Source organism: Rhipicephalus microplus, chromosome 4 (assembly GCF_043290135.1).
Source record: "Rhipicephalus microplus isolate Deutch F79 chromosome 4, USDA_Rmic, whole genome shotgun sequence".
Classification (NCBI taxonomy): Eukaryota; Metazoa; Arthropoda; class Arachnida; order Ixodida; family Ixodidae; genus Rhipicephalus; species Rhipicephalus microplus.
This window is the reverse complement of record NC_134703.1, coordinates 144,516,916-144,544,105: the sequence shown is the minus strand read 5'-3', so window position 1 is coordinate 144,544,105 and position 27,190 is coordinate 144,516,916. Positions and strand designations below refer to the sequence as shown.

At 44.7% G+C, this 27,190-nt stretch overlaps 1 long non-coding RNA gene across 1 annotated transcript; it reads left to right on the top strand.

Annotated features, from left to right (window-relative positions):
- Positions 1–4,340: 4,340 nt before the first annotated feature.
- LOC119171481 (uncharacterized) lies at positions 4,341–5,657 on the top strand. The gene is made up of 2 exons (XR_005109844.2): positions 4,341–4,691; positions 5,261–5,657. It is a non-coding gene; the product is annotated as an uncharacterized LOC119171481 (long non-coding RNA).
- The last annotated feature ends 21,533 nt before the right edge of the window (positions 5,658–27,190 follow it).

Here is a 27,190-nt window from a genome sequence, read left to right as displayed (position 1 = left end):
AGACACACACGCGGACACAAATCGTACATAGAGGTTTTTTATCTAAAGCAAGAGTTGCATGGCGTCCAAGATACACGCTGCACGCTCACTATCTCGAAGGCCAGAAAGAGTCTCACAATGCCTCACAGATGGCAGCACATTATCTAGCTTTTGATGTTTGCTTGATCAACGCCTCTGAAAAGGCATGATATGTTTTCCGCTAGATGGACATAGTTGTCCATTTTAGATTGATTGATATGTGGGGTTTAACATCCCAAAACCACCATATGATTATGAGAGATGCCGTAGTAGAGAGCTCCGGAAATTTCAACCACCTGAAGTTCTTTAACGTGCACGCAACTATGAGCACACGGGCCTACAACATTTCCACCTCCATCGGAATTGCAGCTGCCGCAGCCGGGATGCAATTCCGCGACCTGCGGGTCAGCAGCCGAGTACCTTAGCTACTAGGCCTCAGCGGTGGGGCTTGTCCACTTTAGAGCTGTTAGAAAATTTCTGTGTGTTTTTAGCGGCGATGGCTGCAATATTCCAGCCTTTTTCAACGTAGTTTAATGGCCTCCCAAATGCGCCTACAAATCGCCGAATGGGCTCGTTTTCGCCATGACACCTGTCGAACAAAATGTGTTAGGAAAGCCCTTCTACTACAAGTCATTTATGTAGTGTTTATTCCCGAAGCAGCTGCAAGTAACATCGTGGCTTTTTGGAAGGACACCTGCTTTACTGTGAATTCAGTCTCGATAAAAATCCCACCTGTTGAAACGTGGAATCCAGCAACACCTTCTGTACAAGAACTTTTATATTCTTTAAGATTTGATCAACCTCATAATTTCGGACATTTCATGTAAACTGCAAAAAAAACATTGTGGTATGTAAGAAGCGTATTGTGGAGCCATTCATCGATAGTCGCAGTAAGCATGACGTCACCTTGATGTTCGTGTGTAGATTAGCAGTTTTCTTTTGAAATGTGGCACGCCGTTGAACATGATCTGCTTTGCAAGCTAGTGAAATAAAGTGACTAAGTGAATTCATGTACGAAAAATACCTGCTTCAGCCGAACAAACACGAAAGCACAGTATGTTGCGTTGACATCGTGAAGTAGAAAAACGTTCTTTAGCCAAGTCAAAGGTGAGGAAGCTTGAACCTATTTTATCAGAATATGAGGCAGTAATTACGCGGTCAAGTGCTCTAGTGAATACTATGCTTGACATAGGTACTAGGGAACCATACGTTTTGGTTATTACTTGGTTAGTTTTGTTCTACTAAACAAATAAAGTATTACAATTGTAATAATTTGTTATGGCCATCACTGTAACGCACACCGAGAAAGGCAGCATTGTCATCGGCTTAACGACTAAGCCGCACTATCCATCCTGATATGAAAGCGTACTGAGGAACACCGCTATCAATCTATGCTAACGTACTGAAATAATCTTTGAGGGCATCTTGAGTTTCACGTTTTGAGGAACGCCTTTGTATGCCCACAACGTTTGGGAACACTGATTCGTTGTTTCGCATTGCGGTGCATAAAAGTTTGACGTGGCCTGGAATATGCTACCGAAACTTTTACGAAGTGAACGCTGCTAGCACTGAAGTAACATTTGAGCGTTTGAGATGCTTTAATAATAAAAAAAAGCGGAGTGCGGAAAAAAACCCTTTCTACCATGTCATGTAGTGTACTTCTACGTAGTTGAATCGTAATTGACAACTCTTTTTCCTCCTTATGCCTATAGCATCTATTAAGCTTATGCCTATAACATCGATTCCTATATGAGACGTAGGATCTGTGGAATGTTTTATTTTAAAAGTGGGTATATTTTGGAAGTCGGTAAGTCCCCAGAAATGAGCACGTGGAATTAAACAATTGTGAACAATTCAAGCGGTCTCCGGTGCTTACGTCAAAGAGAACTATCACAAAGGCGGGTAAACTTAAAGGAGCACCGGTGTTAAAAAGATGAAGCTTCACAAGCATTGGCCCTCCACCCGATCGGTGTAATTGCCACCTAGAATTAAAATTGGAGGGAAGAGCATCACGCACAAAATAGAAAGAAAAACTACGATGCATCTCCGAAACATGCACGTCTATTACGAAATTTAATATCTTTTCCGTATTTTCTTAGACTCAGACTGCTATTACATAAGCATTTGTTTTTGCTTATTACTTGCGGCCAACTTCACAATCACGCAATACTTGGTTTATGCGTTTGTGCAAATGCAGCAAGCTTTATTAGTTATTCACATGCGCACCAGAATGCGCGTGTTCTAAACAGCGGGAATGCTTGATTTATTGCAACGCGAGTGGCTGCATGAGAATGCTTGCTGCGAAAAACATGAAAACATTTTTATGAACTGTGTAATACATATGAGAAAAATGGGAAGACGGTGGCTGCAATGTGCGCTATAAAAACGCGTTTGAGCCCCATCGCAGTGGTTGCATCTTTGTCGAGACGTGGAATGTCCATGAGGCCTTAGAAATTTACAGAAGCGTCCCCTATGGCGTGTCTAAAAATCATATTGCAGTACTGTCAATGCGAGGCAAAGTAAATTATAAGCTTTTTTTTTAACACAGAGTTTGCTTGGTGGTCCACAGGATACGCCTATGCGAAATTGTACGAGAAACGACGACACTAAAAGTAACACACAAGAAAGAGCACTGACGTACGCATAAATGCGTGTACTTGAGCAAATTCGAATAAAAATAAAGATGAAAGAAGTTAGAGACAGAAGCGAGATTAAAAAGGCGCATGCACCCTACCCTAAAATTTCGCATCTATTTAATGAAGCAGATAGCTAATCTCCTTGCGTGTTGATGCTATCGATGGTGCCCTAACACATGCTGACCCCACATTACACTATAGGCTTCAAAAATTCTTTAGAGCTCGTGCATTTCGATGGCGGAGAACAATGCTTGTCTAGTAGAAAAAAGGGGTTGCACCCACACATTCAGCAATGTATCGCCGAATCGCTCCCTGCATTCGTTCCACGATTGCTGGCATGCTCTCGCAGCCAGTCATTAGTATAGCTGTTCACCTGAGAGATGTATAAGCCTCCATGAGACGTCGGGACACCGGTCCGCCTTACCCCGAGACGAGACGTAGGCAAAAAAGTTACTTGCATAATTTTTATAGTGCGAAAGCTTTCAAGAACTTTCAGCGTTCACTCACTCGCAGAGGGACCTCAGTAGTATAGCAGCCGAGTAAATATTTCTGACTGCCATTTGTGCGGCCACTTTTTTCACCAAGTGGCAACGCCGCGCTGGTAGCACATGACGGAAACATTGGTCGCGTCAACATGTGATGGGGTTTCTTGGAGACCTAGGTTTACGTAGAATATACTCTGCCAGTCCTGTCAGGATTTGTCCAGGAAAGCAGTAGCACCAAGCTCGAAACCATCCACTTTTAAAGTAAACCAGTTCTGGTACTTGACTAAAGACCCGGAAGTTGGGGGATCGACTCCCGGAAGCAGCCGTCAGATTTCTATGACGGCAAGATGACAGCGGCCCGTCCACTTAAATTTATATGCTGAAAAACGCCATAGCGTTAAACCTTCCTAAAAACTCCGCTTCGGTGTCCCTCGCCATCATATCATTGTTTTGCGGACGTACAACGCCCAAATCGATTCTTTTGGAGTTTCGTTACGACGAAGATTCTGGTGAGATTGACAACTGCAATCATGTTGTTGGCTGTAATGCGAGGGTGAAATAAAAGCACTTGATAAGCCGAGGCACAGCGCAATCGAATGTACAGCAGGTGTTAAGAAATGTACGTCGGCTACGGCGTTCTATCACCTATCTTGAATGCTATAATCTGTTGAGATCTTTTGCACAGATTATCTACAATACGTCAACGCGTTAAAAAGGATGCCGTTAGTGAAACGTGCACACTTGTGGCAGACACAGCGTGATAAGTATACGGCGTAGCGGCTCCGTTTAACAGACCCGGTGGTGCAAGTTAGTGGCGCACAAGCGGTGACCATTCTTTTGAAAGGTAAAGCCATAGCTGGAAGTCGTGTATAGTGTTCGTGATGGCATCTAAAGACTTGGACAGACTGTGCTCGTACCTCGCCAGCATGCAGGCCGATCAACTGTATTTTTTGGAGGATGAAAGTTCTTTCGTCGTACTGCAGATCAGGGGAATGCCTGTGCATATGGCCGTCGCCAGTATCCGCGATCATATTGCCGCTATCCCGGGCTTAGAAAACCGCCTACGCTGCATATGTAGGATTTACGTGTGCCTCATGAAGAACAGTGTGATTGGTTCCTGGGTTCTCTATCACGTCAGTGCTACTCAAGCAGCAGATCAAGCGAATTTCATGATCAGTTGTTTAGAGAAGGCGGATTTCAACCGCGGCTTCATTCATTGGACGAGTGCAACGACAGAGTGTACCCTTATGTGCGCATTGGTGCAAGAAAGTGACACCCCGAATTCCGGCTTTGAAGTCTATTGCTTTTGTTTCTGGCCATCGCGACCTTGTCTCGCAGTCTACAGACCGCCAGAAGGATATTCCGTTGGACAAAGGCAAGTTATGAGTCAGATACTCAAGGATGATTCATTAGCTTTCAAATGCGGCGTTTACGACGAACTTTATAAGGCGCACCTGGACGTCACTTCTCTGGGTGAAGATCAAGACGTGGAAGACGATGTCGCTTCGTTCAGCCGACACAGCCAGCTAAGACACTGAAGACATATTGCATTGTGAGTAAAAATATAGCGCTTCATGTAACGCTAATTCTGCTGCAGTCCTGTGGTAATCTTGCTGTTCATGTAGCCCCCCTGAAAATTTTGTGATACATTCAGAGAAAGAAGTGGCAAACATGGCATCACCTTGACAATAGAGGGTTGATTAGCAGTTTAGATTTGAAGCATGACGCCCCATTGCACATTCGCTGCTTTATAAGAACAAAAATGCAAATCGTCTTTGTGAGATGCTTGGTTCAGCGGAATAAATCCGAGAGCACAGTTTCTTGAAGTCGCGGCATTAATTAAAAAAAAAAAGCTGTTTAGCGGCGTCAACGGCGAGAAAGCTACTGTTGGCTTTATTGAAATATGTGGTTGTAATTACGTGGTTAAGCATGCTATAGCAAATACTATGCTTGCGGTGGGTACTGCGAAACCATTACTTTTAATTAGTAAATATTCTATTTTCTTCTATCCAACAAAACACAAAGCAATAAATTTATTCAGATATTTAGTACGGTACTTTCCCAACAGCACTAAGATTTCTGATTATCAGCTTTATTCATTGCATTGCTTTACTTTTCCAGGTTCAAGGTGGAAGAAGGGCTCGCTTCACGAACTAGAAGAATCTTGTATTACCAGCAATACGACGCAGATTGAATAACGCAAGATTGTCATCAGCCTAAAAGATATGTCGAATTATTCTTCCAGATATGAAAGCGTTTTCACGAACATCGCTAGTAATGTTTGCAATAGTACTAAGATAACCACACAGAAGACCTTGACTTTCCCTAGTGAAAAAAAAATGCTTTGAATGCTCCTATCTGGAAACACCGATTACTTCTATGGCGTTGTGGTGCATAAATGTTTGACGTGGCCAGCAATATGCGGCTGAAACTTTGACGAAATGAACGCCGTTACCACTGAAGGGGACGTTGGGGTTCTTTGAAACGTTGCAATAAAAGACCCGAATGAAAAAAAAAAGCATTGTTCATTTTGTCATGTACTGTACACTTGTCTGAATTATTTCGAGTAATGGTATTTAACTATCCTGACAAACATAGGAGTTGACTTAAGGATGTTAATACATGGATGGTTGTGCGCTTGGTGTAGATGTTCAAACAATTTTTACTCTATATATTAACAGCGGACAACAGCAGAATGGTTGCTCCCCTACTACTTCGTTTTCCGGTTTCTTGCAGCGGTTTAAGAGTCGCTACATGCATATCAGCTTAAGGTAACCAATAAAATCATTCAAATGTGACAGCCAAAACTTTCTAATTCTTTTCGGGGATAGTATAAAGTTGTAACTAAGAACAAACTGAATTGGTTCTATAGTAGCCGCATCCATGGTTTCAAACAAAACCGGCGTGTCAGTCTGCGAAGCAAGGCAGCTGTTTCAGGAGTTTTTATATACTGCAAAAAACACTCACTGCCAATTACACAATCGAGCATCGCGGCATGCCTGCACAGGCAAAGCACGCGTACCTCACTCGCTCACTGCGAAAGACACCCGAAAATTTTCATGTGTTGAGCATCGTCCAGTGAGGAACGATAGTGGATTGCATTGTGTGTCACTTTGTTATTATAACGAGAGGTGCACTATTAGACTATTGGAAGTAGTGCCTACAGAGAGGCAGCTCTTGTGGCTCGCTCATCCTCAAGAAGAAACACGGACAGGGCCGACTAAAAGACCAAGGGCCTTTAGGGCCGACACCGTCAAGGCGCCACCTTTTAGGGCCATCGCTGCATGTGCAGGAAAACGGTGGTATCACTCTCGACCTCTTATCTTTACTCTGCGCTATCCTCCTCTGCACACACCCACACCTGCGATGAAACCATGGCCTCGCGGAATTAGGCGTGCTCATGTCCTCTTTTAGCCCTTATCAGGCCTTTCGCACAAGTCTACACGCGTGTGAGTTCTTGCACACCAGGTGATTGTGGCAAACTCGTCCAATTTTTTCTTCTGAATGATGGTATATGAATATTTCGGCATAAACTGGGCAAATAGAAAGGCATCTGCGTGAATCACTGAAGCCAAGTCAGCTGGTTCTGTCCAAAAGAGCTATAAGAAAGGCTGGTAAATTAGTGAACGAATGGTGCGCAAAATATGAAGTGGCACAGGCAGTCGCGTTTTGGCAGAGTAGTAGTAATTCGTGGTCTCTGTAAAGACGCACTATATGAGCACAACTTGAAAAAAAGTACAATGTTTTTCTGGTACAAACATTCATGTCTATTAGACCTTTTCTTTTGCTTCCAGTTGATTGATCCCACGCTGCAGTTTCAATATCTCTCGTTTTTTTGGGGGGGGGGGGGAGGGGGGGGTTCATACGTACCACCAACTGCGCAATCACGTGAAACTCGGTTTACCACGTTTTCGTAAATGTAGCGAGCGTGTATAAAACAGCCTGACTACTTTGATTGTTGACGTGTAAGTGGTTTCGTGAGCAGGCTTACTTCCACAGGAACATGTATATTGGGCAGGCATGTGGTACATACAGTAATATTAGAAGAGAATGGTTGCAATATTTTTTGAAAAACGGGTGTTCGATTACCACAGCAGCGGTGGTATTTACGCCGACCGCGAAACGATCCCAAGTTGGTTGAAGTTTCCGGAGCCCTCGGCTAATATTATTTGTGGTTCAACGTCCCCGAACCACAGTTTGATTATGAGAGATGCCGTAGTGGAGAGCTCTGAAAACAAGGCATCGGCCTACCTAAGCCTGGCCCACGGGCCGGTCTCTAGATTTCGGGCTACCTGGAACCAATGCAGACCTCCAGTTGTGGTTACGGTGCTAAAATGCTGATCGAAGGGTCTTCATTTTCATTTCGGCCATGGTGGTCGCATTTGGACTGTGTAAAGTCAGTGGACGCTAAAAAAGTGCACATTGTTTACATTTTTGGAGCCCTAAACATGCCCCAAGTAATAATATTTTTAGTATAATATTGTCATTGGCTGAAGCAATACTACATTTATTATAATATTATTATCCCATCTATCTATCTATCTATCTATCTATCTATCTATCTATCTATCTGCCGAATCCCAATAATTTTATATTATCTAGTTGCCTATGTCCCGATGTTCTTGTGATTGCCTCATTAACTTGGGGTAGACTAAAATTGATGCGGTTGCGTAAGAAGGTTTCACGATATGTGTCGAAGGTCATACAGGAATAACGTAAAAATGCTGTCGCGTACGTCGTCGAATTGAACTCAATCCCTCTGGAATAAGTCAGGTGCCCTAAGTACGTGGTGTCAGGTTTACTACCCTCTCTCCTGGTCGGATCCCATGACTATGAATATCTAAGTCTAATCACACGCTAGGCTACTTTGGCATAACTCTCCTCTTACATCATAATCAATAAATATATGCAGTTATCTATCACTTATATCCATCCTGCGTCAGAGTACAGCTCATGCATATGCGACTACGGTCGAATAGAAATATTGGGACACTAAAGCGTATAAAAATTCGAGGTTGATTGTTGAAATAGTATTCCGGAATCCTCGTAGTGCTACTTCTGTGCAAAAAAAAAAAGATGCTTATTTTAAGTGAAATCAAGTTACAGTGGTCTACATCCCGTTAGCGCATTTCAAATCAGCCGCCTCAAAGTGGTCTTTCGCACGTCGTTGTTGACATGCCCAACGAATCCCGCCTGCGTAGCTGCCGACAAAAGTAGCAGCCGAGCGAAAGTAGCGGGAGCCACACAACTACAACAGCCACTGAATTTTTTCCGCTTGCTTGGTTCAAATAGGCCCCACTAGGTGAATCAACCTGCTTAGTCTAACCAACTGAACATTTTAAAGGAGCCCCGAAACACTTTTCAAAAGAAACCATGGAATAAATTCACTGGACGAGCTTATTGCCTCACAATTTCAACACCACAAAGACATTAAGAATTCGCCCAGTGAGAGTGGAGTTACAAAGATTCGTCCCATGAAGCGATCGAATTCTCTCTTCTCTCGCCCCGACGACAGCACTGGAAGCTAAGAAGGGAGAGATTGCAGGGGCAAAGAAAATACGTCAGCAAGCCTCGTAACCTTGAGCACTTCTTTCTTTTTTTTCTTTCAATTTGCGGCTTTTTCAGTGTGATCGCGCGCGCACGCGTAAGTGCACGTTGAAGAACCACAGGTGGTCTAAATCTGTAGAGCTCTTCCCTGTGGTGTCTCTCATAATCATATGATGGTTTTGGGACGTTAAGACCCACATGTCGTCGATGATTGCCATGATTTACATTTCATGATCTTGCTGTTCTTGCGGTGGTTTTGTTCACATGACATGTTGCAGAACTGCTATGGTATGACATGATCGCATGGTGAGCACATGCGACTGATTCTAACATTAAAATCGTGACATGCGTGTCATGTAATATTATGACTACATGATACACTCATGATCCGCTCGCGCTCATTTCGCTAGCTTCGCGTATACCTAATTTCGTAATACGGGACGTGAATGGATGATGAAGCTATGTGACTGGGGCAGACAAAATATTCATGAGATGCGTGTCATGCCAAAACATGATTACATGCCATGCTCATGGTGCGCTCGCGGTCGTTTCGCTGGCTTCACATATACCAATATTGGTGTTACGGGACGTGAATGAATGACGAAGGTATGTGACTGGTGCAAACATGATAAACATGAGATGCGTGTCATGTAACAACACGACTACGCGCTACGCTCACGATGCGCACGTGGCCGTTTCGCTAGCTTCATATGTACCAATTTCGGTATTTAGTGACGTGAATGTACGACAAATGTAAATGACACGTCCAAACATGATAATCATGAAATTAGTGTCATGTAACAACAAGACTACATGCCACACTCATGATGCGCTCGCGGCCGTTTTGCTAGCTTCACATATGCCCAATTTGGTATTACGTGACGCCAATGGACGAAGAAGGTTTGTGAGTGGTGCAAACATGGTAATTATGGGATTCGTGTCATGTGAGAACATGACTACATGCCGCACTCAAGGCGCCAGTACACTTGACGTGATCTTGTTCACGTGCGCGCCGGTGTTCGTTCCGTCGCATGACGCTAGTGATGCCACCACGCCAGGTGCCGATATGCCTGCCATATGCTTGCAGACGTGTGCCGCGCTGCGTTGCTTCGACGCATGCGCGCTTGAGTGCGCCCGACGTCTCCCTGGCACGAAGTGAGGCAGATGCGGTACAGTCTGGGTAACTTGGTCGTCGCGAAATGCAGCGTGTCACACATCGCGCTGTTTATCACCGGGCCGCACTGACGGACGCTGGTCACGCTTGGCGTCAGACAATAGAGTGCTCGCGTTTTGCTAGCGTAGCGTTGCTTCGTTCCGCGTGCGCGCGCATAAACGCTGCGTCGGAGTAATTAGACACGTTTGGTTGGGGGTACGTAACGAGCCTACGTACGCAGCGTGGCAAAGGAAGAGAAATGCGCATGCGCAGTACGTGTCGTATTTATTCATTGGATGCGTGGGTAACCCTCCCTCCCTCTCCCCACAAAAAAAAACGCGGCATGCTTAAACGTGACGACGAAGCGGAGCGTACGTGGTGTGACGCTCCCGCGATATTTCGATTGAAATAAGAACTAGATATCGAAATTGCAGCGATGGCGTCAAATGCAGAGTGTGACAAAGCCGGCCCAAATCGAGTACATTTCGCTTTGAGGGGCAATGTTGCGCTGCTAGTGGAAGTACAAACCAGCTATTCGTTTAGGCATCCAGAACAAACCAACGTAAACCATAGATCAAAGATGATTCACTTGGCTTGGATGCTAGAGACTATTATGACGGCCGCTACCACATGAGTGCTCTAAAAAGCACCCAAAAGCTGTCTTATTTCTAATAACATACGTCTAGTGGAACCAAACGTATCTCGGCACGGTCATTACGGTGAACTAAAAGTGTCATTGAGCGCTTCACTTGCAGTGTACGCAACGTATCGTGCCGCGTATGTAGGCTCGTGACCTACGCCCAACTAAAAGTGTATAATGAGCCCTTCATGATGCTCCTGCCGCCTTTTTCCTAGCTTCAGATATGCCGAAGTTGGTATTACGGGACGTGAATTGACGATCAAGGTATGCAACTGGTGCAAACTTAACAATCATGAGAGGCATGTAGTGTAACATCACTACACGCCATGCTCATGATGCGCTCGCAGTCGTTTCACTAGCTTCACAAATACTAAACTTGGTATGACGGGACATCAATAGACGAAAAAAGTAGATGACAAGTCCAAACATGATAATCACGAGGTTCGTGTCATGTAACAACATGACTGCATGCTATGCTCATGATGCACTCGTGGCCGTTTCGCTAGCCCAACATATACCAAATTTGGTGCTACGTGACGTGAATCAACGACTAAAGTAAATGACACGTCCAAACATGATAATCATGAGGTGCGTGTCATGTAACAACATGACTACGTGCTAGGCTCATGATGCGCTTGCGGCCGTTTCGCTAGCTTCATATATACCAAATTTAGTATCAGGTGACGTGAATAGATGACGAGGGTCATTGACACGTCCAAACATGATAGTCATGAAATGGAAGTCATGTACGGCATAAGTTACGTCCGCCTAGTAATGTTGTGCTGATTTTAAACTGGCATATCAACATTTGTGCTTCGCATACCATTGATTCCCACAATACGTGGGACCTACCAATTTTTTTCTACAAATGAAAGGGAACAAACAAGCAGCACTATACTACGTCTATTTTTGCACTGGATGTTTGGAGGAGCAGCATGTTTAAATATTAGTAAATAATTGCATTTGCACACTCTCACGTCATCGGTATCATTTTAAAAATGTCCCGCTCGCCACCCACGTCGTGTGCTCCATATAGCCTAATTTCTCGGAAAGTATGAAACCACTGTTAATAATAGTGCCATTTTAGACGTTGTCATGCATTGAGCTTTGACGTTGACGTAAATTATCATTTTCCTTTAGCGTCTCCTTAACAAACAAGCTGGAGGTTGTTCAGAATCACTCAGCTCATCACATCATAGCAAATTGTCATTGAACATTCAGTGTATCTTCCATAAACGCCCTCTGTGACCTTACTTCAATAAATAAGTATAGAGAACCACCACCCGTTTGTGGCGCGCTAACTGAATCCACTTTTGAAAAAAAAACAATAAATATAGGAAGTTACACTCGCAAATAAAAACTCAACATCTAGAGCTGTGATTTCAACGTGGGTTTTAAGTGAGAAGCAGCCTATTTGTGCCCTATTTTCAAAGAGCCGCGCGCTACTGTTCAAACAATGACATATTGCAGACAACCGACTGAAGCACGGCCAGTGGATCGTCCCAGTTCAGGCTTTACTTTTCAAAGCTCGTTCAAGGCACCTCAATGTTTTAATACATTCTATCTGAAGACCAATTTGAAAGAACGGACATTCATATACAGGAATAAAAGTTTTACTGATTTATACCGTGCCGGTGACAGTATAAATACTGCCAAAAAAGCAATATAAATAACGTTATTTAGTGGATGACTGAGCAACTGGGGTGTATAACCAGAATGGGGCGTTTTCTTTATCTCAACTTTTTCTTGCCGACATAAACATCTTGGCAAACAAAGTGAGCACGATAAAGATGCACCATTGAAATAAATGCAACATAAATTTAGTAACAACCTAATGCGCGTAAACTAACGCAAGCAATATTAAAAGTTTTGTAGCCAAGATTCTGAGTTTATTTAGAAGTTCGAAAAAGTTTTACCTAAGGTACACCTGCAGCACTTTTTGAGCATCGCGCGGTGGGAATACATCTACTACAGCCTGGATGAAACCTAGCATGCCAATCACGGAAACCAGAGCGTACATGCATAATCATCACCAGAATGCAACGAACGCTCAAAAGGCCCTGTGAAAATTGACGCTTTATCTCTTATTGATACGGCACACGTGTTTTATAAACCGCCTTTCACTCGAGCGCAAACTTTAGTGCTTCCCTCAGTCGACTGAAAGCAGGCGTGCTGATTATGGACAATCGCTACCAAGAAAGCTTCCAACGAGCAACGGAATACTGCGCCTATTAACGCTTCACCGTAGCTGCAAGAACGCTCTGAAGAAAACGACCGTACCTGCCGGGTATACCTTGATAGTTCTCAAGTTATGACCTTGAGGGACTTGAATGCGTTGACCAGGGCCCTCAGCAGAGTAGATTATTGGGAAATACACCGCATGAGCAACGCGCGTATCCTTGACAACTTTAGCATTTTGGGAATGCCAACGAAGCAAGAGATGATTGATCGAGTGCGTGCACACCTGCAAGCAATACACGTGCCGACGCGCCGGCTTCAACTTCTGGCTGCGGCGTATTGTTGGCTTGCAGGCCCAAGTGACGTGCTTTCACCGTGGGAGCTGTATCGTCTCAACTCGCTCAACGTGAATTTAACCGACTTTGACCTACATGAGCGCATTGGGAGAGAGCTGGGAATTCAAGGTTGTCCTGAAGCATTTGTGTCGAGGGCCGAAGCAAGTCGCCGCTATGCGTGCATTGTAGTACCGGACATCGTTCCCACGATTGAGCACTGCGTCATCTGTGTTTGCGTCTGGAACAGTCTGACCTACGTGGCTGTCTGGGCATCCGAGTCGGTGGGTAGGGAACATCTTCGTTCTGTCCTTGCTACAACACTCTGTGGTAATCCCGAGAACATGCGTATTGGTTCATTCGAGACCCTTTCAAAGGCATATATAGCAGCCCGCTGCAATGAAGTGGCAAAACAGGCCAAGTCCTAAGCCACGGAATACCACTCCACGGCGACGTTTAGAATCACGGACATCTGGAGGGTTCTGACGTATGCCATATTGAGGTAAGGTTCGCTTCTGTACGTACCTGTTACATGGGTTTCAGTGATGATCCAATCGTACTAAGAGTATCTTAAATCTGTAATACGCGGTTGTTTAGAGATTGAGGTAAAATGGCGGCGTTTGTCGCACATTTATTTTATTAGGTGCCACACCTTAGTTTAGACTGTGTGCAGGAACCTAATTTTCGGTACCACACCTCAGTGTGTGACTGTGGACAGGTACCCATTTTTTTAAATCCTGAACATGTCAAGCAACGTTTAACGGAGAACAGTGGCAAAATGAACGAGCATAGCTGCAGGGCCTCGTTAAGCAGTCGTGTGCAGCTGTATTCTGCTAAGCTGTTCCAAGAAACGGACTACAGGATGACCGACACACGCGCTTCGGACTCTGTGCTTGACGGTTGAGCGTTCAGGTTAGAGAAATGAGTGGCTGTACGTCGACCTAGCGTTTGTCATTATAATGTGGGCATAGATTCCGTAGATAGCCGGAGGGTGTGGCTTATTTTAGGCACGTCATTGGTGCTTCTTTTCTACTTCACTTCAGTGAACTTCTTTTCTACTTCAAGCAACTAACTGGCAATAAATTGAGTTTGCTACGTACGCTAAACGCGATGTTAGAGGTCATGTCATGTTGCCCAGCCGCTGTGGTCTGTGGATAAGGTACTCGGCTGCTGACCCACAGGTCGCGCGATCGAATCCTGGCTGCGGCGGCTGTATTTCCGATGGAGGCGGGTATGTTGTAGGCCTGTCTGCTTAGATTTGGGTGCACGTTAAAGAACCCCAGGTGTCGAAATCGCCGGAGCCCTCCACTACGGCGTCTCTCATAATCATATGGTGGTTTTGGGACGTTAAACCCTACATATTAGTTAGGTCATGTTATGTCATGAGTTGTTACGTTATTCCGATAACACAAATGCATGGTGCTATAATTAGCCCCTATCGATAGGCGTAGCGAAGATGATTTCAGTGGATATCGCTCAGTGCTCGGGCGTCTACTTTTTATCCTCTCGCAGATTGTCATCCCCATAGGGCTGGCAAATATTTGCTGTTTATGGCTGTGCGATACAGTTAAATATGGACTGTCTGTGCAGCCATGCAGAATTGAAATTTCAGTCCATTCCGTATAATCACGACCCATTATTCCATTTTCTTGGTGGCGCCTGTCTGCATGCTGAAGGCATCTTTTCGCCGTGGGCACAATGTACAGGTAATAAAGAATATTTGCAGGCCGCATTGGGGATAAAGAAAGCACAGTAGAAAGCTCAGAATAACACAGAGCTGCGCTGTTTGGTAATTATTCATTACGATTATAAAAACCATTACGGGCAGAAACGGACAAACGAAGTCGGGAGATCACAAGGCACAGACTCGCAACACCGACCAAAGAGCAAGTTGTTAGGGGGCGTCTTGTGGGGCCGTGACCTATTTCTTGGGTCCATGCTGACACGTTCTGTCTGTTAACTCGAAAGCAACATCACAAAACTAGGATTATGAGGTGCGCGCTGAAAGTTATCACACACACAAAAAAGAACTTGGCGTAGTGGTTTTTGTAATCGCGGTATTTCAGCAAAATATCGTGTCATTGTGCCGCGAGTTTTACATCTGAATGTGACGTCCCACGTTCTTTTCTGTTATTTCCGATAGAGGCGGCTCGCTCCAGTATGAGATGGTGACGACGTCAGCGAGCTGCGAAATTCTCGCGCATGGGCTGTGATGAATCCCACCGGTTCACCTTGCGGCAGTGCCTGGATCTTCACACAAGAGGATGGCATTGTCTTGCTTGCTACTGGCCTGCTCGTCCCAGTAGATTGGGAAACTTTCGGCATGAGCTTTGCAGTTTCCCTGTAATCATTCACTATCTCTGACAAACACGCAGAATGTGTGCGCAAAGAGCATGAAGAAATTTATCATAAGGTCTGCAAGTATACTGTCACTAGATTTTATTCTTTTTATACAAATTTGATTTTCTTTTCAGGGTATCTTAAGTATGTGCAGAAAATCACGATTACATTTACTTTCTCTTTTCCGGAAGTTGTTTAGTAGAACGAATGCTCAACAAGTTCTGCATGGACTTTTTACTATAGGAAGTAAGTGCTTTTGCGAAAATCGTATTGTCCTAGTATGTAATAAATGCACTAGCTGATATCAAGAGCAGCAGCGTATGAACCGCCAGGGAGAAAAGGGTCATGAGATTTTCTCCCCTTTCAATGACTGTTATTAACACGCTAGCTTTATGGACCTCACTTCGCAGAACGTTTGGTGTCGTGGACGTTGGTTTTGAGTGAAAAATCGTCTTATGCGGGACGAAAAAATCAAGAACGGTGCAAATATAATAAATAAATGAGAAAAAAACACTGGAGGAGAGTTGGGACTAAACCAGGATTGTTGGGGTCGAACGTGGGTCGTTTGCGTTGCAAGCGGATATTCTACGCACAGCCACGCCTCTGTTTGCGAAAACAGTGTAAACAACTTCCTCTGCTTGGAAATTCGGTGAAGGTAGCTTCCATGCTTCAGAAACGCAAGCGTCTTGCATATATGCTTCAAAATGCTACGTGAAATATTGCAGCGTGGTAAAGCGTCCATTGCCAATGGTTGTTCGAATATCTGATCAGCATAATGTCTCCGTGGTTGTAAGCTGGTACCCCACTACAAAAGGCGCACGTGCTGCTGCGCCTCTTTCCTTAGGCCATGTAGTTGGTGCACACCAAATTCGAACAGGTGTCATGCAATAAGTGTTTGAAGTGCGCACTACGAACAGAATGTCGCTGTCACGTTGAACTGCTGAAGGCGAAGCTTTATGGTTCCCCGATTTTCTTTTGTCATGTCATTCAAAGAGTTTAGCGATATTTCTTCTTTATAGCTTATAGAAACATCGGTTTTCAAGAACAACGATGACAGCTACGAAATTGTTCACCTGCTTTATATTAGGCGGCTTGGAATTCTGGTAAAGGCGGCTATAATGAGGCGCTCATAATATTCTCGTTGTGGTAACGTCGAAATAACATGCACACCAGGTGACAATTATTATAGCGGTTGCCTTTTGACAACTCGTTCTGTCTTCGGCTGCACTTGAATGTTGTGCAATGTTTACTTCTTATCAGACATTCTTGTATTTCTTTTAGGTTTGTGCAGTATAATATCACTTTTTTTAATCTCTTCACATAGGTTAAATGATCTTTACGTCATTCATGTCCATGGACAACAATGTATGCCGCTATTTCTCATTTGTCATCATGGTTCTAACTATTTTTATCTTTTTAGCATTGTTCTTGAAATGTATAATGTATAAATTTGCTGTGTGACCACCAACTGTAAGGCCTGAATGGCGCTGTGAGTATGAGTGTAAATAAAGAAGAAACGAAAACAGTAAACGTTAACTGTCGGCTAATAATAAATAATATCTGGAGCAACGTAGCACTTCTTGATATTATTATGGAAAACGCCGTAGGAAAGGGCTCTGGCAACTTCGGCCCCCAGGGTTTCTGTAAAGTGAAGATAAATCCAAGTTTTCCGATGGAGGCGGAAATGTTGTAGGCCCGTGTGCTCAGATTTGGGTGCACGTTAAAGAACCCCAGGTGGTCTAAATTTCCGGAGCCCTCCACTACGGCGTCTCTCATAATCATATGGTGGTTTTGGGACGTTAAACCCCACATATCTAAGATAAATCCAAGTACGCGGGACTCGTAATTATCAGGTGAACTTGTACCGAGAAGGCACACTCGCGGCAGAATCAAGCAACACTCACTGTAAAAATACAGCGGTGAGGATGGTCGTCAGACGTAGATAATCTGAACGTCCTTAGAGGTATGCGTTAACTGTACATGCGTGGACTTATACACAATCCTTGTCATCGATGTAAGCCTTAGTTCGGGAATGAACCCCGTCACAAGTGTCGTCAGTAAACGCTTGCAATTTGGTAACACTATCCCACGACGCAAGCTCCGAGAGAGGGATATATTTGCAGGTAATATTTTCCATACATAACTCAATCTGCTGACGATGAGCAGCCGTCTGCTAAGCGGTTTAATTCAACATGAATTGAGGTGATATTAAAGCCGACAGCGAAGTATACAACGGAACACATTGTATAATCGGGACACAGTATTAGCAGCAAAGTGCGAGTGACCTCGGCATGATCAAGATGATTTCTTTTCTGCTGTAATATGCGCTTTGTTATTAGGGTGGAGATCTCTAGGACCCAGCCATGTCGTTCTATGTGTCCGTCATAGGTAAATCAATTATTGAGTGACACAAAAATGTTTAATAGCATAATATCGCTCATAACTGTGGCCCTAACAGACAGGTAGATGCACGCACTTCTTATACAAGTCCGCGACTTCAACGAACACATTATAGACATGAAGTTCTTAAGTGTACGTTTCGCACCTGGAGTAGTTGACTGGCGGAAAGGCAGACAAACATTCCCAGCTCTTCATTAAAATATTTTCCTATCTTCATGAGTGCTACAATTTAGCTTTTTCATCAAAGCTCACTGTCCGTTTTATTGGTGTTTATAAAACCACTGCTATAGTCGGAGCATGTATGTATGTGCATAAAAAAGGTTTCAGGAAAACTAACAACAAATATAATTGGGAGGGAGCAGTATAAAACAGTCACAAGCACGTACTCCTTATACTCAACAATGACTTCAACCAAGATATTTTTTACCTTAGAACCGAGCTTTGTCACTAACTCCTTGTGTCAGCTTATGCTACTCAATTTACTTTATATGAAGCTGCGCTCAGGCGAGATAAGTAGGACAATTAAAAGGTTTAGCTAAAAAAAGATAGTGCTAATAAAGGATGACGTGAAAAGGACAACGCTAATCATAATTTTGACAGAATAATCTGGAACACCTACAAGCACAAACTAGTCATACTATCATAGTTGATGACTTCAACGTAGACATTATGGATATTAGAACTTAGCTTCACCCACTCATCGTTCACTTCGTGGACATGCGTGCATTAGGGCGAGCCTTGTTATCTATCGCGCTTCATAATGCGGAAACCAAAACTGAACGCGGGCACAATCTAAAACGAAAACGTTTGTGTAAAAATTGGCCCGGTATCTGCATGTTAATCTACAAATGTCGTCGAAAGATGATAGTCTTGCGTCTAAAGAGATTGAACAAAACGTTTATTTGATGTTCTGGGCATGAAAATCAGTGAATGGTATTCTGGAGGCGTAACGTTAGAGGGCTTCGAGCGTGCAGCAGAGGCGAACGAGCGCACCAAGTCCTGTGACACGTGAGACATGAGCGCAAGCGTTGCATAGTCACCGCCGCGTGATAAAAGCTACGGTCCTTAAAATAACTTATATATGCCTTTTTCGGTGAAAGATGTCCATACGGAATATATACGTGTTGTCGTGGTGCCTCAGATATGCGCGATAATTGCTTTTTAATTGAGAATCGCACAAGTATCAACGCTGAACCTTGAGCAACCTTGGTGGGCGCTGCGGATGGGGTCGGCCGTTTAAGATATCCGTTGGTGCCGTTTAAAGTGCTCGGTACCGTTAAGAGTGGACAAACAGACAAACAGACCAAAATTCTTGCGTCCAAGGTTCCTAAGCAGAGGTTCCTATCGTCTTAATAAATAAACTTTGTGTACGACAGCACAATAAGCTCTCTTGTTTACATCCCCTGTGGCCTCATGTGCGTGCGTGCGTCCATTTGTCCATCCCTGTGTTCGTTTATCTATACGCTCCAATCCTTCGGTCCACCCGTTCTTCCATCCATCTGCTTGTTTATACGTCTGTCTGCCCATTATACAGGTCAGTGCCTTCAACGTAGACATTAGGGACCTCACGACCTAGCTTCGACCATTTGTCATTATTCACTACTGAAGATGCGTGCTCTTTTCAATTAAGGCTCAGATGCTTTATTAAACGGGAAGTGTGAATGTCAGTGGCAAGTGTCCCATAGCGTCGGAGCCGAGGGATTGCATCAGTATCACGTGATCTGTAACGTCATATTGACGTTACACTTTCCGGTGTTACGAGATGCGTCTTAACAGCATGGATGGATGGATGGATGGATATGGCTGTACCCTTTAGATCGGGCGGTGGCTAGCGCCACCAAGCCGTAGTACCTAATGAACCAAAAACTATATTTTTTTCCTTAAAAAAAGAGTTTGAGGATTCGTACTTTGCAGTGAAGAGTTTAATTTTCACTCGTGCCTTGACTTTAGCCACCAAACAGATAACCTCCTTCTAGTTAAGTCTACCCGCTTAAAGTTTATTTTGCCCTCCCGGTCCCTAAACCCCAGTGCTTTGAAAAACTCTGCGCCATCATCATGAACTATAGGGTGAAGCCCTTTACAGAACACTATCAAGTGGTCGGCAGTTTCTTCTTCCTCTCCACACGCACCGCATACTGCGTCTACCCCTTCGTATTTGGCCCGATATGTCTTGGTTCGCAGTACTCCCGTTCTGGCCTCAAACAGTAGAGAACTACCCCGAGTATTATCATAGATCCTTTCCTTGGCAATTTCCTGCTTAAACGTTCGATAGATCTCTAGTGCGGACTTCTTTATCATGCCCATTCTCCACATGTCAGTCTCCGTTTCCTTCACTTTCTTCTTAACCGATAGTTCTTTTTGGTTTGGCCACCTGCTGTTTTCTAAGTATTTACCAGTCAACTTCCTAGTTCGCTTCCTCCATTTTGTATCGACATTCTTCATGTACAAGTAGCTGAAAACCTTCCTAGCCCAACGCTCTTCCCCCATTTCTCTCAATCGCTTCTCAAATTTTATCTTGCTGCTAGCTTCCCCGCCCCCAAATGATGTCCATCCCATATCACCTTGTACTCCCTGATTTGGTGTATTCCCGTGAGCTCCTAAAGCAAGCCTACCTATTCCACGTTGCTTAATTTCTAATCTTGCTTGAACTTCTGATCTCATGCACAAGACCGCATTGCCGAACGTCAGCCCAGGAACCATGACCCCTTTCCATATTCCTCTCACAACATCATACCTATGGTAATTCCACAGTGCCCTATTTTTCATGACTGCTGCATTCCTGTTACCTTTAGTCGTCACGTATATTTCGTGTTCCCTCAGATACTCGGTCCCATTGCTTATCCATACGCCCAGATATTTGTATTTATCTGTTATCTCTAGCGTGACCTCCTGTATTCTAAGCTCACTACCTTCGTTGTCATTGAAAATCATGACTGCTGATTTTTTCTTACTGAATCTAAAATCTAACCTATCTCCCTCATTACCGCAGATGTCCATCAATCTCTGCAAATCTTCCTTGTTGTTGGCCATTAGCACTATATCATCTGCGTACATTAATGCTGGTAGTGCCTGATCAATAAGTTTTCCTTGTTTGACTAAAGAGAGGTTGAAGCCCAGTCCACTTCCCTCTAATTTTGCCTCTAACCCTTGTAGGTACATCATGAATAATAAGGGTGACAGGGGGCACCCCTGCCTAAGCCCCCGTTTTACCTCTGCAGGCTTGGATACCTGTTTTTCCCACTTTATAACTACCTTGTTACCTTTATAGATACCCTTTAAAAGATTAGTGACTACATGTTCCACGCCTAGTGTGTCCAGTATTCCCCACAATTCCTTCTGAACCACGCTATCGTACGCTCCCTTGATATCCAAAAATGCTAGCCACAGGGGCCTGTGTTCCTTTTCTGCTATTTCGATGCACTGCGTCAGTGAGAACAGATTATCTTCCAACCTCCTCTCCGGAGGTCGGCCCGGCTACGGAAGTCGGCTCCGGAAGCCGGAGGTCGGCCATATTGACTGAGCTAATTCTCTTCTTTTGTTTACATACGAATGTAAAGCAGAAGCAGCACATGATAATATGTAGTGCCCCCTTTTGAGCCTTGAATACCCTACTAGACAGCCAGTGACCTCAAGTGAAGAACATCATGACTTGGCGCTGCCACGAGAAAGCCACGGCTCCTGTTCCCTGCTCCATCTACTGAGAGGTAGCTTTCTCCCTCAATTCTTCCTTGGTGAACGCACAAAGAGAAGTGGGAGTTTTTTCTCGGCCTAAACATTTTCATGCCGAGGTTTACGAAGACTTCACTAGTGTTTTCTTTTTCTCTCGCGAATATCACTTTGCAAAGTGTATGATAGCATATGATAAAAAATAAACTAAAAAAACATTGTCGTGGTAATCGAACTCACGTCCCCTCGCTCAGCAAAGTGCGAGGCGACACAACTAGGCCACAAACACTACGTTAATTAGCATAACGAAGGCAAGCTATTTATAAACTTCATTTACTGCTGGCCACTCACATATACCGAAGGCACTTGTTTTCATTATCACCGGATAGATAGCGCGACGAGCATGAAGAGTGTAGGAAGCCTTCTTGTGAGCGCGTCATGCGCACATGTAAGCTTTCTAAAACGGTGTAAAGTCCCTAAAATACTAAACTAGCGCCAGCCTTGCCCCTTGGCTTCTTCCTCCTCTCTCAGTGGCAGCGCGCCCAACAAGAAACTGTGGACACAGGCTTACCCTCTCCGGACGCACAGAGGAGGGTAAGCCCTTGTCATCGCGGAAGCAAAAGGAAATGCGCGAGCGATGACAGACAAGATGGGGCTTGCACTACCGAGGCTACCAAGCATGGAGGAACGAAAAAAACTTAGGAGAGGTCCTGACGTCACTCGTTATGAAGCCGTGGTGAAGCCGGAGGTCGGCCATATTGACTGGACAAATTCTCTTCTTTTGTTTACATACGAATGTGAAGCAGAAGGCGCGACTCTCTCTCCGGCTAGGAAAGCACGTGGGATGCGCAGCGCGCGTGTTGTGACGATCCGAAACTAAAGGAACGACACTTAACACTCTGGGCCAGCGCGACACCTTCAGCGAAATCATTTCGTGCGAGTAATAAGAAAAAGTTACAGCTCGCTGACAACGAAGTAAGTACAAGAGAACGCGCGCTAGATGCACTGATAACGACGAGCGTTTTCACGTCACTAATTCACGCACTGTACAGACATCACGATGGGTCGTGCGCCTTTCTCTACAGTTGCATTCCGAAACTAGGCCGACGTAGCGCCCGGTAACTGTGCCCGTGTTCCGCGTGAAACTCACCGGCGTCAGCATTCTTCGACCATGGTGACTTTGAGCATGGTGCAAGTGACACTTGAACGCGGTTGCTCTAACGTTAAGATTACGATGCTGGGGCGAGTATAACAAGTGGAACACAAAAGGTGTTTTATCACGCACATGCAAGTTGTTACTGTATACGTACCGAACACCAAACTACGTATGTGCGCATGGTCCTCATTGCGTCTTGCTGGGTACAACAGTTTCGTCCATCGCCACAAACAGGAGCACTGCCCAACTGTCACTGACCTGCAAGGCGTTCATCGTCGTTCTGCTTTGTCATGGTGCACAACGCAATTTCGCTGAACACTTCCAATAGTTCATCCGCGTCATCCGACGCATGACACATGGATATGCGCTTGTTCTATACGCTGTTCAGGCTCCTTGATGGACGAAATGTTTTGTAAACGTTGCGAAGAGTACAGTAACTGCCAAGAGAACACTGTGTAATCAATAACGCGGCGCAGAGCACGGATATTGTCCGCCACGGCTCAGCACGAGACCTGCGGAGGTACACATGCCGTATCCAGCCGCGTCCACTCACTGCTATACTAGCTACACAGCACAACACGTAACCAAAGCAACGCCACCATTGTGCACAGTGAATATGGCCGTTATGACGTCATTTCCTCCAGACTTTTCTCGTAGCGCGCCGGCTGGCATGCCCTCTCCTGTCTTTCCTTCCTTTGTACTACCAAGCATACAGGAGCGGAGGAGCCTACTATGGATCCCCATCATACTCATTCTGGGTGCCGTCCTCTTATGAGGCGGTCGCTGCATACCTCTCGTTTTTTTTAAAGACGATAGTCTTTCTTGGGGACCTTCCGCGCAAAAATTTTGGTCTGTCTGTCTGTCGGTCTGTCTGTTTGTCCACTATATACGGCATCGGGTACTTGAGTTGGCCGAGCCCATCCGCAGCGCCCACCAAAGTTTCTCAAGATTGAGCGATCATGCTCGTGCAATCGTCAATTGAAACGCGATAATTGCGCCGGTCTGCAGCAACATAACAACACGTATATATTCTGTATGGACATCTTTCACCGGCAAAGTCATGCATAAGTTATTTTAAGGACCGTAGCTTTTATCACGCGGCGGTGACCATGCAACGCTTCCACGGAACGGGGAGTGTTTCCAATGCTTTGCTAAGACCAAACTGTGGTGGCACCTACCGTCGCCTTGCGTTCTATATCTTATCACCTCTGAGATGGGCGTGCACACCCGTCTCAGAGGCACGCGCTTTGTTTTTTAAAGAAAACTGCCAGATGACGCTCATGTCTCACGAGTGACGTCAGTTGATTCGCTCGCTCGCCTCCGCTGCACGCTCGAGGCACTCTAACGCAACGCCTTCAGAATACCACTCACGGATTTTCTTGCACAGTACATCAAATAAATGTCTTGTTCACTCTCTCCACACGCAAGACTATCGTCTTTGGACGACATTTGCAGAAAGATGCAGATACGGGGCCAATTTTTTTTGTTAAATAAATGTTTTATCACCACCACCACCACACTGACACGAATGGCGCTACTTCAGTTATTTGTAGGCGTTTTAGAAAAATGCGCTCTACAGATTGTTGCCCCACTTTTTTTGATGCACGCAAGCCCTTACCTTATATTTGTGCGAGAATGTGCACACGCTTTTCACGGGTCTGGAGCGCTTTGCACATATTGTTGTGCTTCTGCTGTAAGTTTACATTGCAGTTACTGACCGCACGAAGGTCTCCTCACTCGCTCCCGCAGCCGCGTATAATAAACTAGCACGCTGCTCAAATGCAAAGAAGTAACAACTGCGAAAGTTGTTAGGTCGCACTCGTCCTGCGTCTGCACTTTCTGGGTGTCCTTAGTGCTTGAGCAGAACGCTGCAAGTTTTGAGCTGCGTGCCGTCAAAGTTGCTTGACAAATCTGAGCTTTGACAACCTTAGGCTCTCAAAATTTTCAGAGGTATTCAGTGAGGAATCAGTCGTCATCATATTATGTTCTTGTGAAGTAAAACTCGCTCTATTTCTTTCCACTGTTCCCTTTGGACGATTTGCTTCTTGTCCTTTATGAGTGGTGTTAATAACGTGTTATTTTTAAATAGACAGTATGAATTGACAAAGTGTTATCACGTATACAGTTTCTACATCCGAGTTTGGTATTTGTGTAGAAGTAGATTTTTTGGTTACACCTTCCCTTTTTCACACTTACATGTTTCACGTTTTATTTTTACGTTTCCAATTTGACTTCTACACTAGTTCCACTTTCCTTCTTTAGTGTGGCTGCCCAAAGTGGCGCCTCACGAAATATTCAGACCTCATAGTTTGCGCCCATCTGTCTTGGCAGTTTTTTTTCTTCTGTGTCCTCGTGAGTGTCGCCCTTTTACAGCTATGCAGTTCAATCTTCCGCAACATGTATCAAGCTTGTAGCAACTAGCCCAAAAGAACGCTTTATTGAAGTTATGATTGTCCAAATCTCCGTAGGCTTCGACCTTGGCATCTTATATACGTTTTGCAGTTCTTGCACAATATACTGAATCTCTTCTTTTTCGTATTATTAAATGCGAAGCATTTTTTGGCGAACTTCAGTGACTTTGAGCGTATCTATCTATCTATCTATCTATCTATCTATCTATCTATCTATCTATCTATCTATCTATCTATCTATCTATCTATCTATCTATCTATCTAGCAGCCTACGACATTTAGCTCTCCTGGTCGTTTCGAAAGTGGTATCAATACCAAACTCGGTATGCCATACCTTGACTGTATTAGGAACATATTCGACAAGAAATAACATGAAAATCATGACATGTTTGTCATGAATGTCATGATTTACATTTCATGGTCCTGAAGCTCTCGTGGTGGTTTCGTTCACATGGCATGTTGCAAAACTGGTATGGTATGGAATTATTGCATGGCGTACACAAGCGACATACCCTAACATGAAAATAATCACATGCGGGTCATGTTACAACATGACTATACATGCCAAGCTCACGATGCTGTCGCGGCTGTTTTGCTAGCGTCATATATACCAAATTTGGTAATAAGTGACTTGAATGGATGACAAAGGTACGATACTGGTGCAAACATGATAAACATGAGATGCGTGTCATGTAACAACATCACTACGTGCTACGCTCATGATGTGCTCACGGTCGTTTTACTGGCTTCACATGTACAAAACTAAGCATATATACGCGACGCGCATGGACGACATAGGTAAATGACACATCTAAACATGATAATCCCGACATGACATGCCACACTCATGGTGCGTTCGCGGCCATTTGGCTAGCTCCACATGCCACATTTAGTATTACATGACGTCAATAGATGACGAAGGTATGTGACTGGAGGAAACTTGATAAACACGAGACGCGCGTCATGTGAGGACATGACTACATGCCACAGTAAAGGCTCCAATACATTTCGACATGACGCGGTGCGCGTGCTCACCGGCATTCATTTCGTCGGGTCACGCCGCCGTTGCCACGCCACCCACTGGTACTGACACATACTCGCAGGCGCGCACCGCGCTGCGTTTCTCTGACAAATGCGCGTTTCAGCGCGTCCGGCGTCCCTCCACCTCGAAAAAAGGAATACTAAGTGTTGTCTGGGTAACGCATTGGCGCGAAACGCAGCGTGTCGCATTTCGCGCCAGTTGCCGTCGTGCCGCGCCGACGGACGCTGGTCGCGCCTGGCGTCAGGCGATAGGGTGCTCGCGTTTGGTAACGTAGCCTCGCTGTGCCCAGCGTGTGCGCGCGTCAATGCTACGTTGGAGTATATTGAGCCCTTCATGATGCACTCGCGGCCGTTTTGCTAGCTCCACATATACCAAATCTGGTGTTACGTGACGTCAATGAATGACGAAAGTATATGGCTGGTGCAAACATGATAATCCTAATATGCGTGTCATGTAAGAACGTGACAGCATACTGCTCTCAGAACGAATTCGCGGTCGTTTCGCTAGCTCCACATATACTAAATTTGGTATCATGTGACGTGAATAGATGAAGAAGGTAAACGACACAATTAAACATGATAATCATGACTGGGAAGTCATGTACGGCATCATTTACCTCCACCTTGTCGATTTGATTGATATGCGGGGTTTAACGTCCCAAAAGTACCATATGATGCCTAAGGTACTCGGCTGCTCACCGGCAGGTCGCGGGATCGAATCCCGGCTGCGGCGGCTGCATTTTCGATGGAGGCGGAACTGTCGTATGCCTATGTACGCAGATTTGGGTGCACGTTAAAAACTCCAGGTGGTCAAAATTTCCGGAGCCCTCCACTATGACGTCTCTTATATTCATATGGTGGTTTTGGGACGTCAAACTCCACATGTCAATCAATCAATCAATCAATCAATCAATCATTTGTGTTTAGCGCAGTGAAAATACAGTCACTACGGCCTGGAACAATTAATGCACCTCGTAATACCACGCAAACCAGACTACTAAGCCTCTACGTAAGCGCCGGGGTGCCCCTCCCTCCCCGCGTACTTTTTTTTAATATGAGGCCTGCCAAAAAAAAGCGCGACGACATTATTCTATCATCAAAACGCAATGAATGAACACAAGCACTGGTGAAAATGGACGCTTTATCAGCCATTGATAATGCACTGGCGCTTTGTAAAGCCTGCCAGT